The sequence below is a fragment of the Anas acuta genome, chromosome 6 (assembly GCF_963932015.1).
Source record: "Anas acuta chromosome 6, bAnaAcu1.1, whole genome shotgun sequence".
Classification (NCBI taxonomy): domain Eukaryota; kingdom Metazoa; phylum Chordata; class Aves; order Anseriformes; family Anatidae; genus Anas; species Anas acuta.
The window spans coordinates 33892984-33908621 of record NC_088984.1 but is presented as its reverse complement, the minus strand read 5'-3'; the positions used below and the strand labels follow the sequence as shown (position 1 = coordinate 33908621).

Below are 15638 nucleotides of genomic sequence, written 5' to 3'. Positions count from 1 at the left end.
CTAGGACTTTCCCCAGGGCATATTCCTGTCAGAGAGCAGAGAACTACACAGTAAAAGCTTAGTGGCATGCAGAATGAAGGCCTCCAACCTTAAACACAAAGTCTCAAATGTAAAAAAAAAAAAAATAAAATCAAGTTCTATGCCTGCTGATATACTACTTCATTAGGAAATTAGGAATACACTAAAAGTTCCTTTCAGAACACTAAAATGGCCTAAATAAAGCCCTTGCACTCCTTCAGAAGCACAAGAGAGTTTCATTATATGAGTAACAGGCAATATATGGGTGAGTTTTAGAAAAAACTTCTGTCAGGGCCACCATGCACTGATGAAATGAAATAGTATCAGTAGATTCCTGAACCAACAACTCAAATCTCATAATAAATTCTGTTTTTTACTATTGTTTTCTAACCTGCAGTCATGGGATGTCAAGCTACAGCACACATCAGCAGGTGACATGGCTATGAAGGCTTCTGGGTTGCTTTTGATTTGTTAATGCTCTTCCCATTTGCTTGTGTACCATTCTGAAGTTTCTAGGAAGACTTTTTTTTTTTTTTTTTTTTTTAGTAGCATGAATACTAGTTGTCTGGACTCTCAGTTTCCCAAGATGTGAAAGGCAAGACACACTTTCTGTGTCCCAAAACGCATGGCTTTATTGTGCATAAGAACAAGTGGCATAGAGACTGTTTTCATGCCTATTGATCCTGATAGCCCTTTCTGTAAGAAGGTGATCTACAAAGCCTGAATATCTGTTTGTACCATGTACAGGATAATGTTAACATCAGGTTATATAGTTAAAATATGTGATTTTAAGCGTGGACATAGTCCAGTTGGAAGTCAATAAGAACATTTCTGCCTTTAAGCCTGCATGTAAATGTGTAGGAGAAAAGCCTTAGTTATTAGGTAGGTGTGTATATAAATATTTATATTCGTGTTCGTGCACATACACATATAAGCTGTTATGCAGCAATAACTACAGAATATATCAATGTTTAATATTCAAATGAGAGAGCAGAAAATATACTGTCTCTAAGTAGTCTGCATAGCAAATGCACAAATAAACAAAAATCAGACTTGGGAAATTTGACAAATATTTGAACTCTCTTTTGGATCTTCTGTATTCTGAGCATGTAACTGTAGCTTTGTTTTTGATGTTCTCTGAGCCCTGTGTGTTTTGGTACCCAGAACAGCAGTAAATTGAGTGTCTGACAGCTCCTGAAATCCATGTTCTGTTGCTTTCAGGTTGAATACCTTCTGAAATCAATGAAAGAAAATGTACAATCTTTATACATGTTTAATGTATTTCTGCAAGAAAAGGTCAAATGAAGTGGAACATTTCATTTTTGGTGATCTTGTGCTTGTGGTGGCAGATGGGAATTATGATGATCAGATCCAGCTGGTAGCTGTGCTACTCTTAAAATGGGGAGAAATGTTTGTGCCTCAGTGAGAGTGGGGGGAAGATACAGAACCATCATAAATATCAAGAATACATTAACCTATGTGCCTAACCTGCTGCTTGCAGATTCAGTATGCTCCAGTTAATTACTTTTACGTTGAACTAGAAGGTTTATTTTGCAACAAGTATTACACTACTATTTTCTCTTATTTGTTACACACATAGGGCTACAAGAGGGTTCTCTAAGGCACGCATGTTTATGTGCATATCCATGTGCTTAAGGTGGCGTCTTCTGGATGACAATAACATCTAAAATACCTGCTTCTTAACTTAATGGTTGGTGAAAAAGATATCAAAGTATCTAACATCTAGTGTAGGCATGGAATCAAATTATCCTTAACAATGCAAAAAAAAGAAAAAAAAATGTGAAGGCAACTTTAAAGCTACTCTCTAATATTTAATACTAATTTTAGAACAGATGCAGAACAGGTGCAATGTATATCTTTTTTTTTTCTTTTTTTTTATAATTATTGTTTCATTTTGATCTTTCTGTAAGAATAAAAGAAATTCCCACCATCTCCAGTTAGCAGCAAGTTCCCTAAAGACAGTGATGGCATGAAATAAAAAGGCAGGAACTGATTTCACGTTATTGGATGATTTAGGAATAGGCACGGTCTCAAAGTTAACAGGTATTGGCAGACGATAGTGGGTGCTAAGTAATTTCTTGTCTCTTTTAGATATTGAATATCTGCATGGAGAGAACTAAATAGAAAACACCCAGGTTCAGGAAATCAAAGCTTTCTGAAAGTGAGCAATTTTGGCTGTCAGTGACCCCCACTTCCTTATTTTCAAGTTTGGGACTCAGTTTAATTTCTTCAGTTTTTGCTTTTTGGATTCAAAGTAAGCCTATCTGGAAAAGCTTCAGATCCCTTCTAAGAAATCTGTGCTGAGCTGCAGTTTTGTTCAGGCCTCCTAATGTCCGAGAGATAGGACCTCTTCTGAGACCTAACAAATCCTACTGCTTAGTATATTACAGGGGGAACCTTCAAGATTAAGAAATTTTTCTTAATGTCCAGTTTGAACGTCCTCTCTGCAGCCTTATACCATTTCCTTGCATTCTAATTGTGTTGCTTTTTTCTCTTTTCTTTTCTTTTTTTTTTTTTTAATAATAAAATTGTGCTGTATAGTTATGAATATCTGAGCTGAATTCTGCTTTTTCTGATCCACTGTTAGAGCAGACCATGAACTACTTCAGCTCTACATGTGCTGGACTGGGTTTAAAACTACTACTCCCTTATGTTTGACATTACTGGAAGGGTTTTAGGGACGTGACAACTGAATGATTCTCTGTATGATAGTCAGGGAGAGGGCAGATCTTAAAATAACATCTGAATTTTATGTATTTGTAGATACAGTCTGCATATCTGGCTTTCTCTGTGTGGATTGCAGTGCAATTCAGGTGAGGGCAAGTGCCTAATCCAGCTCTAGAGAAGAGTATTTCCATTCTTGAGCTCCCTTGCTTCAGGGTTAGTTCCTCGTGCCACAGGTCCTCTGACCTTGCTGCTCAGGATTTTGTGGTTGTGAGTGGGCATACCCGGGGCTTTGCAGCCACTCGTGGTTTTTAAAGGATTTCATGCAATACAGCATACAGATCTTACTGTAGGAAGCAAAACCATTTACTTGTCCAACTGGGGTATTGAGCTCCCCATCTCTTCGAGGTTTATTTGGTACCTTAATTGCAGCTTAACTGGCATAAAAGGCTTTGCACTAAAAACATTCAATGTGTATCCTATTAAAATAAATAAATAATAATAATTTCAAGATTTCACTTGAGCTCAGTAGGGTACTTTTGGAACACAACCTTTGTCAACCTGCCTGGCCAGAATATGCAGCCCTGCTGCCTTCTCAGTAGGTCTGTCTGTCGTGTGCCAGAATGGTCTCTGGTAGTCATATATTGTTATGGTTTGTTATCCTGCTTGAATTTTAATTATAAGGGAGCTGACCTTCATCCAGGTCATTGTGGAGTTGAAACGAGTTGTGCTGATGACCAGTGGTTGTTCCGTTCAATGGCAGCAATGAGATCTTAGCCTGGCAGGTAGCTTAGCTGGGGGAAAACCCTCGGCATCACGCAGCCCGTATGGACTTCTGGGATGAGAATACACAGCCACTGCTGTATCTAGGAAAAAGTCTTAAGTATTATGGCTCCGTTTTTTTTTGCCTACTTTTTGTTGACAGCGAGTCTCACTTTAAGGTTTCCAAACATTGCACTGTACTAACTTGTTGTTGTTCTAGTAGTCCATATTTTTGTGAATGGGAAGGGTCAAAAATACTTTTTTTTTTTTTTTTTCTAAATAGTAGTAGTTTTTTTTAGGACGTTGTTAGAGGTAGGTGTCTTTCAGAAGGTATAGTAGTTCTGTCAACCCTTAAATGGCTTAAACATTTCTGGATCTCAGACACATTACTCTTGAATATTTACTTTCTCTTTTTTCCCCGAGCCCCTGACCCTCACATTAGGATGCATAAGGCCTCATTTGAAACAAATTACTTTTAAAACCAAAGCTCTTTTCAGCCCCAGGAGATGTACATGATTAGAGAGTTACTAAGCACTTTAACGCAATCACTCAGGCTGTAAGAAAGAAATATATTAATGGAAAGCGATCAGCAAGAATCAATAATTTGCCGGGAGACCTCAGTGAGAGGGAAAAGAAGTCCCTCTGGCTTTTAATTTTGGAATCCACATTAAGATGTGCTGAGTACTCATGATCCTCATGGGATTCATCATTCCTTATTAACAGCGGATAGAATGATTTTGCTTGCGAAAAAAAAAAAAAAGTGCACGTGACAAGGATGGAGGAAAACTCAAATCTGTTATTCTTGAAATGATTTAGAAAACCCTTTGAGCTACTGGCATGTTTTCAGTAAGTTCAGTTCCACGGATAAGGCTGGTTAAGGTGAGCAGAACAAAACAGACGCAAGCTGCCTATCCTGTGGCTGTGAACATAACAGAAACAATTTGATGTAGCCTTTTCCAAATACAATTATCTAATAATTATGTCTCGCATAGGGTAATGCAGAGTTTTCTGAGAGTGCATTTCCCCATGCTTCCACAGCTGTACAAATGATCTGGTAAGAGAGAATTTGACCTGAGTTATCTCATGTGTGCCACACTGCAGAACTGAGGTTGGTCACGTTTGTGCTGTAGTGCAGGGGATCTTCATGCACACACACATAAATGTATGATGTGTATGTATGCATGTATGGATGTCACATGGGTGTGTACATATGTGTATGTAACTTTGCAGTGTTGCAGTTAGATGTCTCTGGCCCAAAAACATTCTGGCCCAAAGAAATCACAAAACTACTGCACTAATTACCCTGCTCCCAGCTTTGATGTTTTGTTTTCTCCTACATAATGGCTGTGTAATAAGCAGTAATTTACCCTGTCACTGCATTGTGAAGGGGGAAAAAAAAAAAAAAAGAATTACTCCCCTATTTACAGGTAAATGAACTGAGAAACAGAAACATTAAGGACTATCTTGACATTGTTTGCAAGCCTGTGAGAGAGTCAGAGAGTCGGTACAAAAAATCAGAATTACTGAGTACCATTTCAGTATCTTAACTATCTGAACACTTCTATATCTGAGCATAGTTCTCTATTCTCTTTTTCTGGAAATCCATTTCTAACACATGAAAAGGACGTTGCAGACTTGTCATGCTGTCAAGGAAGAGTGAGGGAAGTCCTGGGTTTTGGGCTTATATCCTTTTATATTTTGAAGTTGCTCAAAGATACAGTCTGATAAGTTTTGATCTCCTCTCTAATCATCTTGTTGGGTATGACTATATGTTACTTATTCCACTGTTGGCAACTTTTTATAAGTGTGTTTGTACTGGAGTCAGTGCTTCCATGAGTATACACACACTGATTTAGTTTTATTTTTAATTTTTATTTTTTCCCTCTTCTGACTTGTTTCTTACATTTTACCAGGCCTGGCATGATCTCACGGTTCCTGTAGTAGGAAAAACAATAGCCACTAAAATAGTAACTAGCGTAAATAATATATGCAGAGTTCATATTTAATCTAAAGGCATACAAATACATAGGAGATCATGGAAAATGATCGCCTTTAGGACACATTAGCTCCATAAAACATGGCAATCAGCTGTGGTGTGGAAGAAGGCAACCTGCCCCCTCAGTGTAGTACTGCATGCATGTTTTTTGCAACTTTTTCAGCAGCTCAAAACAGAAAGAGCCTTTTATATCTAAAAGTTCAAGAAGGATTTAGGTAGAAAAATAAGAGAGTTAGCTGGGTTTGGGGCAGGAAAATGGAATAAAACTCACTACTAATCAAAACTTGTTACAGAACCTCTGGCTAAGGTAACAGATTAGAATCAAGTTTTAGAAAATTTCTGATCTAAACAGACATTACAGTACTATTTTTGTAATGCTCAAACACTTAAAGGCAGTGACAGATTAGTGATTAGTAACTGCAAGGTTAGAGATCCAGGTTTGCAGGAATATGCTTGTTTTATATTCTGCAGCTGCCAAACTGGGTCCACAGTGAGCACAAAGAGATCCTATTGACAAATAATTTCAGTGTCACCTTTGGGCTAGGTGGTCTTTTCAATCTTGATAAGTAGACTATTTGTGCATTCACCTGTAACCATTATTCTCAGCTGTAACCTGTATTTATATATTTATTGCTGTATGGAGAGGTATATTTTTGGCAAGCAGAACATATCCAGTGTTGTGTTCTGTGTGCCCTGCAGCTATTTTCTCTGTCAGACATGTTCAGCTCAGTTTTGGACCACCTCTGTGGTACCCCACATCTCAGCCATTGTTTTATTTATTCATTTATTATTTTAAACACCTAGTATCAACTTTGCATTACACTCACTTATATATCCATGTGCATCCTGATGACCTACATTAAACCTAATGACCCTTCTTGTAGCCAGAGAAAATCAAATCAATGTGAGGACATGAAAGAAGCACAGATCCCATTTTCGACTTGAATATAATAAATAAGAACAGCTATGTCACGGAGGTTACTGAGTCAAAGCTAAATCTAGTGAGCAAGAACCTGGGAGCTCCAAAGTGAGTCTTATAACAATTTGATTCCTAAGGAAGTGGAAAGAAATCAATAGAAAGCTAGTCATCCATTTTCACAGAGGCCATGCTTTGTTTCAGTCCCTAGCTTCCTGGCCAAGTTTCTGTCACTGTTAGGTGGATTGGACTGGTGTTTTTCTCTAAATATAAATGCGTTTTCTGCTTGCCCCTTGTATTGTTGAAAGCTTTGTCTTATGTTGTATGTGATCTTCGCTCTGGTGTTCAGATAAATGGTCCAACTTTCTACTTTAACAGATGCTTTGGCAGAATTGTTTTTGGTATGCTATAGTTAACAGGTATTTGATTTCATTGTTCTTTTTCATGTATGCTCCCTTGGTGTACTGCAGTAAGTGATGATATGCTGTGATGTCAAGATCTGAGAGGTTTTATCACTGCGTTTCTTTTGACTGGCAAACATATGCCATAAAGCTTTGTGTGTGGTAACAAGGCAGAAATAAAATAATTAGGGAAAAAAAATACCTCTCTGAAGAGTACAGGAGCCCTTTTGGCAGCAAAAAGAATGAAACTGTGATGTGCAGATCAACTAAGCTGTGGTGACGAGGGCGTTAGTGGAACTTGCTGTGGTGTGAAGTCAAGTTATATATAGCTCTTCAAGTGCTGATGGTGCTATATCAAAAGAAAGGTAAAGAATGACTTGATGTGGTCTTTCCCTTGTAGCTCGTATCCACAGTGCTTAGTAGTTGCAATTTGCAGTCTATTAATTTATTTGAATTTTGTTTCTGCTTTTTCCTTCTATGGAATATTTAGCATGAGGTTGAAGGGGTTTCTTCCATTTTAGCCAGGGGACTATATCTGTCTCTGGAACATTAAAGAATTGAACAAGAAAGTTGCAGTACTACTAAGGGAATGACAATAGGAAGTGTCAGAGGGACTTAGGATGACAGAAACTTCTCTGGTCTTGTATCCAAAAAATAAATAAATTCCAGGTTTCAAAAGCCTAAAGAAATGAAAAAGACACAAAGTATAACATTTACAGCATGTATTTAGCATCTCCTTAGAAACCAAGAGCTACCAAAAATCTGGAAATTACATTCCAGATGGGGTGCAACAAAACCACAGGTTTCTGTCTCCTTGGTTTCATTTGCTTCACATCATATTGAACATGGCCAATGTGTCTTTTAAAATAACTTGCAGGGTAGATTTACCCTACCTTTGACCTCTCATTTGTCCATTCCCAATTGATTTGATATTATCTGCTTTTCAGCTGATGCCCTTGGTGCAGACAATGAGATTCCTTTTCCACAGGCTCTGACCCTGCACTCCCCACTTCAGATCTATGGCTTGTTTCTGTTGTGTGAGGATATGAAATTCTTTACATAAAAAGATGTGCAGCAGCAAAGACAGAGGGTTTGCAGCTAGCAAGTCTTTGTTATTTGTAATTTTTATTTTTTTTTTTTTTTTTTTTTTTTTCCTGGAGGTAATGAGGCTCTTTTGAAAGTCACTGTGTTCTGCTTTCTTCTCTAGAGCTGGTAATCCCGTGAGTCCTCCTGAGCTGGAGCCTTGTGCAGCTTCAGCAGCTCTGTATGTTAGGCTGAATATTTCAGTTAGCACTCTCTTCTCTGTCAATGTTATTAGAAAAAATATTTTAAAATGTGAAAATGTGCTTTTCAGTTTCCCTGCTCTTAACCTAAAATTTAACTTCTTGTCATGATGCTTGTAATGCCAATGTAGAAACATTCATGTATGTAATGAAGGAGCTTGAGTCCAAGCACTGTAAACTAGCAACACAAATAGAAGCTCTAGCCAAAGCAATGGATGAGTTTCACATCTGCACTTTCCAGACTTTTCTAGCTGAGCTGAGTTTCCATTGCAAACTCAGTTTTCAAGCCCTATGAAAAATAACATAGTCCATTCCAGTAGAAGGAAAGGACTGATGGTAGATGTAGGGATTGAGTAGTTTTTTTTGGCCTTTTTTTTTTTTTTTTTTTTTTTTTTTTTAAATAAACACTGTTTTTACTTTTTGGTTTAATGAAAAAGTGGGGAGGATTTTTTGTTGTTGTTTGTTTTGTAGAATGTGCATCTTGTATGTAAATGGCCTTCTGAAGTTCATGTCAAACTGTGGTATTTAAAGAAAATAGTTTTTATCTCCTTTTGAAAAAGTCTTGCTTTTCATAAATTTGAAATAGTGCAGGCTAATGTTGTCAAGCCTATTTATTTTATTTGCTGACAATGTGCTCTTGTTGCTGTTGATGGAGTGTTTAGTTGCGATCTTGCTTTGTGAAAAGGACTACAATTTCTGTAATGAGAGAGATTTGGAGTTTAAAACAAGTAAGTGTTTAAGATAAAACTGCAAATATTTGATATTTGAAAAGTTAAATGGTAACAACAGAATTGAAAACTGAGGATTTGAGACCACAGTGCACTGTGACTGCACTGACCAGGAACTTTCCTTGTGTTGCACCTTACAGTATATTGTATAGCTCTTGACAATGCTTTCGTCTGTACATCACAAAAAGTTAATACAAAAACAGATATTTCCCAGAGCTCTTCAACTATTTTTTTTATTTAATAGACAACATTAGTCCTTCAAGCCTTCTGATGGTCTGTATTTTATGCTTCTTGGCACTGGCACATCATCACTTGAATAGTTTCTGTTGAAAAGTACCTGTCAGCAATAAAGAAAGCCTCCTCTGATTTTAAAAAAGTAAAGTAAGAAACAAAGCCAATAAAATCACCAGCTGAAAACAAAACTCTGTGTGGCTGGAGGAGACTTTTATTCTATTTGCTTCAGTGGGGCTTAAATGCGTACTCTCTCTTAAACATTATCTTATATATATTTTCTTGGGCTTATCTTTATTAAATTGTTGTGGCAATATAACAACATTTCTTTGTGTTTGAGATGTTACAATGAATTTTTGCCATTACCTTTCTTTTAGGTAGCATAAAAAGCTGCAGCTCCATTTGAACATCAAGCAATGTGGGCTTGACTTGAGGAGCTTTGCTTCAATACTTTCAGTAAAATGTAAGAATACAGCCTTCGGTATTCCACATGCAGAAGAAAATTGTTGATAAATTATAATTCTTTGAAATAGATTCCTATGAAGATATAGGATAAAAATAGGCATCTATGGTAATTTTCTGGAGGAAAAAATAGATAGATAAAGAAGCATAAAAGCTTCACTAATAGAATTCCAGTCCCTGAATTTTAAGCTGTTCTTTATGCTCATGGTATGTCATTTTGAGCTAATTTCACTTGGAAAAGCACTGATTTTTGTGCGGCAGACAAGTAAAAAAACTTTCAGCTCTAGAGAGGAATATGAAGAGCTTGATATAGCACAGCATGATATCTTCTAATAACTTATTCAGACTAGGACTTAGAGATCTTCAAATGTATGGAGTATTTCAGTCTGGTCAAATTAAAAACTAAATTAATTAAAATTAAAGCATTCAGGAAATTATCAAGATTGTGGTTTTCTGTGTGTTTCTGTAGAAATGAAATCCTGAAAAGCAACTTTGTGAATTTTTGTTCCTCCCCAAAAAGGAAAATCTGTCATTTTTTGTTGTTTTCTTATTGCTTTGAAGGTCTAAATGAGGTCAACCCATAAGAAAATTGTTTGACATGGAAGAAAAATAATGGCAGAAAAAATCTCCTGTTTTTCTAAGTTTGCCAACAAACATCCTAGAATGGATTTAGTTTCCTCAAAGGTTTCCTAATCTATATTATGAGGAATACATAATTGGAGAGAAGGCAACCAACTGCTAAACTTAATGCATGTAGTTGAATTCAGAGCTGATATTTCTTGAACTTGGGCAATTTCTGGAAGTCTTGGCAGCTGGCAGGGAAAAGAGAAGTGACAGAAGGGCTGGACAATGAAAGTCGTTCAGAGCTGCAAGGTGTGGGAATAGGGGGAGTTTGTTCTGAAGGTGTCAGGTTATGTTTCTGGATAATAAACTGGGCTTGTACCTGCTGTTTGTAGGTCTAAAGTATAGGTCTTCGGAATTGACTTTTAAATAATTTCATTGACTTTTAAATAATTTCACTGTAGTCATGCTGAAATCTGTGGGTGACTCTGGAGAATCCATCTGTATTTGAGGGGATGATGGGATCTTTCACAACAACAACAAAAATTCACTGATTTTGAAATCAGGAACTTCTAAGATTCTGATCTGAAAATTCAGCCTTTGGATGAAATTTTTCTTCACTCATACTTGACAACATTTCAAATTCTTTGTTTCCATTTGACCTCAAGCAATCTGTTTTGTGCTTTTTTGTTTGTTTGGTTGGTTTTGGCTTTGCTTTTTGGTGGCTATATCTTTTAGGTTGTTACCAGTATAGGAGTAAGTAGGATCTAAGCTCTAAGTCTTTTTTCTCCTTAAAATTAGACAGATACTAAAGTATGACTCACTCTTGTTGTTAATGTTGTTGTTTTTTGTTTATTTGTTTGTTTTGTTTTGTTTTGTTTTTCCTACCACTCCTCTTTTCTCTAGTTGTTTTCTCTTTTTTTTTTTTTATTTAAAAAAAATCAGACACATAAGCAGACTGACTTACTGGCAGAATATCTTCCTATAACTGTATCTTTAAAAGCCTATTCCTCAGCAAAAGCATGTTTTATATTTCAGTGGTTCTTTCTTGACTCCATTGCACAATGTAATGTAGTGTAGCTGATGGACTTCATTTAAAAATTTGGAGTGAACTCACTGTAATTTTGGTACTCTTCAAGTCTGGCTTTCCACTTCTAGATAGGAGACTTACAATGTAACTGAAAAAGATGGTTATGAATATTTTTTAAGCAACACTTGTAAGAAGTTAATGCCACCTTAATAGACTATTAAACAGATGCCTATTATTAGCAGTATTGATGCACAATTAAATTTCTGAAAAGAAATCATATAAATGACATACATGAGTACTATTAAATTGCCATTCTGTTTCCTTTCCTACCATGCTTAGAACCAAGCTATGAGCCTACTATTCCTTGCAAATGTGTCTTACCCCACCTGCCCACACCAAGTACTTCAGAGTCTGGCGGGTTTTTCTTTGTCCTTATCAGCCTGAATTTTGATATATTAATGCTCAAACTCAGTGTTTCTGATGATCTTAGGGAATCTTACTGGTACAGCTACAAAGGTGAAGGTGGCTTTGCATCCCAGCGTTCCTTTCTGTGACCCTATGGTTCACAATAGTTGCATTTCATCAATGTTCTCCACCCTTTGGTCACACAAGTAGCTTGCTTTAGCCTGAACTCCCCTACTTAGATCTAAGTTTGCTGTCTTTTAAGAATGTCAAACCTGGCTTTAATTTATTTAACGAATTAATACAAGTGCTAATAAAAATTACTCTGTGTATGTCATCATCCTCATTTATGTGCATTTTAGAGTGGAGTGAAAATGTGTATATATCCTTGTCATATAGTGCCGGCTAAAAATCAAGTTGAAAATTAATACAGTTAAACAAGACTGGGAATATTAGGATCTCTGGGTTACTTCTCTGATCTCTATGGATCTGAATGTATAATTGTCATTAATACTGATAGAAGTTATGGGCTTTAGCTCAAGGACCTAAGACCCAATAGAAAATTATTTGTAAAAAGAACTTCATAATTAGCATTCCAGACAGCGTGTTATTAAAAACTTATGACTGTTTAATCCCTCCTATGGATGTAACAGAAATCCTTTCATTATGTTTGGTCTGGATTCATTGGGAGAAATGGGAATAGAGGGAGTTCTTAAAAAGAGCAGTTTATCTTCAGTCATTAGGTCTCATAATGATTAGCTGTTTCCCCCATCCATCCATCAGGTTCCCAAGACACATATGAAGTAGGATTTGTGCAAAGATTTCTTCTCTGTTAATCCTTTTGCTTGTGTTTTTGTTGTTGTTGTTCTTGCTGTTTTTACTACAGAAGAAGCTCTGTTGTGTGAGATTTCAGTAAAATGGTTACCTATTCTGGAGACAAGTATGGAGGTATTAGATTGACTATAAGAGATATGCAGGGTAGATCAAATCCACGGCCTTCTCACATTATAGCCTGAGGTTTATTTTAGTAAGCTGTAACTCAATAAAGGCATGTTTTGCAGTTTTTAATGTATTTTTTATTATTCTAAGTAAATTTGTAGTACCTGGAGATTGTACAAATTATTTTCAGTCAGCTCATCTTTGTGAAGTATTATCTAATCCTTGATCTTTTCCATTTTGATCAGTATCAAAATGTCACCTTTGATCTTCATCTTTCACACTTCCTGGTCTTTTCAGACAGATCTAAGGTTGCTTGGGAGAGTGCCTGTACTCTAGCTCATAACAATCCATCATTTTCTAGTCTTGACCTCTGCTTCTTCCTTTTTCCCTCTCCCAAATCAATATTTGCTCTGTGACAGGTGAAAAAAAATAGGAATCTATCTTCCAGACTGGAGCTAGCAAAGAAAGAATAAGCATGAGAAGAAAATAAGCATCCTTTTAAATAGGACTGCTTTATTCTCCCTGGGTCAGAACCCGCTGAAAAGCACGCTGCCTTTAGACAGCACTTTCTCAGGGTAGGTGTTCTCCCAAACCCTGTGAAGTGGACAGGTGAGATTTTCACCTATTATCTGGCACAGCTAACTTACCTGGATGCTGGAAACTGCAGTGGCAGATGACCTCTGGAAAGATCCCTTATGGTAGTCTCTTTCAGTTTTCTACTTTTTAATTAAAATAATGTTTATTATCATAACATGTAGAGTTAAAAATGTGTTTTGGCGTGGCAGGTATTGCAGTCAAGGCACTGCACTGCACATAGAGCCCAAAGAATTTATTTGCTGGTCTTTTTAAAATAAATCCATGCATGGCTCATATTTGAGATCAGTTTGGGAAGCATAGGTGAGTTTGAGAGTATTGTATTGACAGTCCCAACTGATTTTTCTTGCATGAGGTGGTGAAACAACATCATCTAATCTCCTCAGGCTCCTACTTGTTCATTTTGGTCTAACTGACATTAATGATAAGCATGGCATTTGTATGTATTTAAACTTTGCCAACCTGTAAATTATTCACCAGATAAAATGTCAGTTTTACATGAATATCCCTAAAGATAATTACACCATCACAGAAAAGGAGGGTAATGGAAAAGTTCATTACAGTACAAACCACCCAAGTCCCAGAACAAATTGAGTTCTTGTTTGTGTAGGCAGGAACTTGGATACATCTGCAGGTTTTTTCTTTCACTGTTGTTCGGTCAAGTGAACTTTAATAAAAAAAAAAAAAAAAGGGGGGGGGTGGAGAGGGGAACTTGGCAACTTGTACAATTAGAAGTATGCAAATGATTTTGTAGGCCTAAATCCCATGGATGGATTGAGAGATCACTTTTTCTTTGATCTGACTCTGCATCTACTTTTCAGTCCTCTCTAGGAGCAGTTTAATCCAGAAGGAAACAGTTTAGTCTGAAGTTGAGTGCTGGGCTCTTGTGAAAACACATCATAGAAATCTGTATTATAAATTATAAGATTTGTGTGAATGAAATACGAATATAAGGGTGTGGAAGCATCAGAAGAAGAAATTACAGAAGGATAGATGAAGTGAGGTTTGATGGCACTTAAAGGATCAACAAGATCACAGCACAGTTGCATAAAGGTTTCCAAGACCCAAGAATAGGAAAACAAGCGGTGGTGAAATAATGCACAGACAAAAGCTGTTAGGATTGGGGATGGAGGGGAAAGAAAAGACCAGGACTGCAACAATCAGATGAATAAAGAGAGAAAAGACAGTGAGTAAATCAGTGATATTTTCTTATTCCCTTAGGAGTGGCACAGAATGGAGGGTATAAAGGTCAGAATCACTGTCAACTCCCCAGAGATGTGAAAAGCACAACCGTATTTCACCTCCTTCACAAGAACAGCCCTGGAGATGTGAAATCTTAGTAGGTGGTATCTCTTCTGTTCCGTGACAATGTAAGTGGTAACAGGCAGATTACTTCAGTGTGTGTGCGTTGGTGCTCACAAGTGTGTGGGTATGAGAAAATGCATGATCATTATTATTATTAAATATGATCATCTAACTCTCTTATATGGCTTCATATTCAACTTTTCTACATTATTTTAGCTTTGTTGCTACAGTGTTGCTGGGATATCCCAAAGTAAATATTGCTATAGCCTCAAAAGTTGCCCTGGTTCTGTCGACTCAGTTCTCAGTGTTTGTGTTGGTATGTGAAACATCAGACTGGATTTACAAGGTAGGGCAAAAGAAAAAAATTTAGCTCCTTGTATGAGATAGGTAGAAATATTGTGGATGCAAGTCTGTAAAAATTTTCATCTAATCAAGTCTTTTCTGACAGCATAAATAGAATCCTTTTTTTTTAGACTCATTCTATATGTATTATAATAATTGCATACATAGAACAGTACTTAGGTAACACAAAGAGAAGTTTACCTATATGATTCAAAAGACTGCATCCATGCTTTGTCACAGATATCACTATTCCTTCTGACAGTCCTTTATTAAAAGAGCATGCTCTCTTTCTTAGGAGGAGTGCTGTTACAGCCTGTAAAGCCACATTTTCCTTTGGCCTGTGTGTGCTACACATATATTAGAAAAAATGACACAACATATAGTACACATAATGTCACACTGTTAGAGGCAAAAGTCAACACTGTAAAGTCTGAACTGTTATTTCTCACTCTAAAAAAAAAAAAAAATAAAAATCCCTCTTTATTACAAAACTTTTTTATCTCAGTGATGTGACGGTGCCTAATTTTAATATTGTCTTGTCTCATGTTTAATATGTGTTAAACATAGTTGAATCACTACCAGAAGTCTGGGTAAAATTTGTTTAAAGCTCTTGCTCTTTATCTAGATTTCTGTTGTGGGTGGGATCAATTATTATTTAAAGCTTAATTTTCTAATGACTTCTGAAATTTACAGATTTATTTTTTACTCTCCGTTGAATGAAGATTCCTAGCAGATTATCCGCACTGTTGAAGGAAGAAGAAAAATTCGTAAGTACTTATGATGCTTTTTGTACAATCCAGATTTCATTGCCAATAAATGAAGTGTTTTTTTCTAATAAATTAGAAAAATTGTTAGTGCAAGATCCAGAGACTTGGGTGAAGAAATTGGGCAGAAATGCAAACTGAAACAAACTAAAAATAAACAAACAACAACAACAACAAAAAACTACAATGAAACACCACCAAACCAACACCATAATATGC

General features: G+C 36.5%; 1 long non-coding RNA gene across 3 annotated transcripts in view; it reads left to right on the top strand.

The window, feature by feature from the left end:
- The window catches only part of LOC137858536 (uncharacterized), a 127928-nt gene that overhangs the window by 65661 nt on the left and 46629 nt on the right, over nucleotides 1-15638 (top strand). For all 3 annotated transcript variants that reach the window (XR_011097812.1, XR_011097811.1, XR_011097810.1), the window contains 2 exons: nucleotides 14230-14378; nucleotides 15349-15422. This is a non-coding gene — a long non-coding RNA (uncharacterized lncRNA). The remainder of the gene's footprint in view (nucleotides 1-14229; nucleotides 14379-15348; nucleotides 15423-15638) is intronic.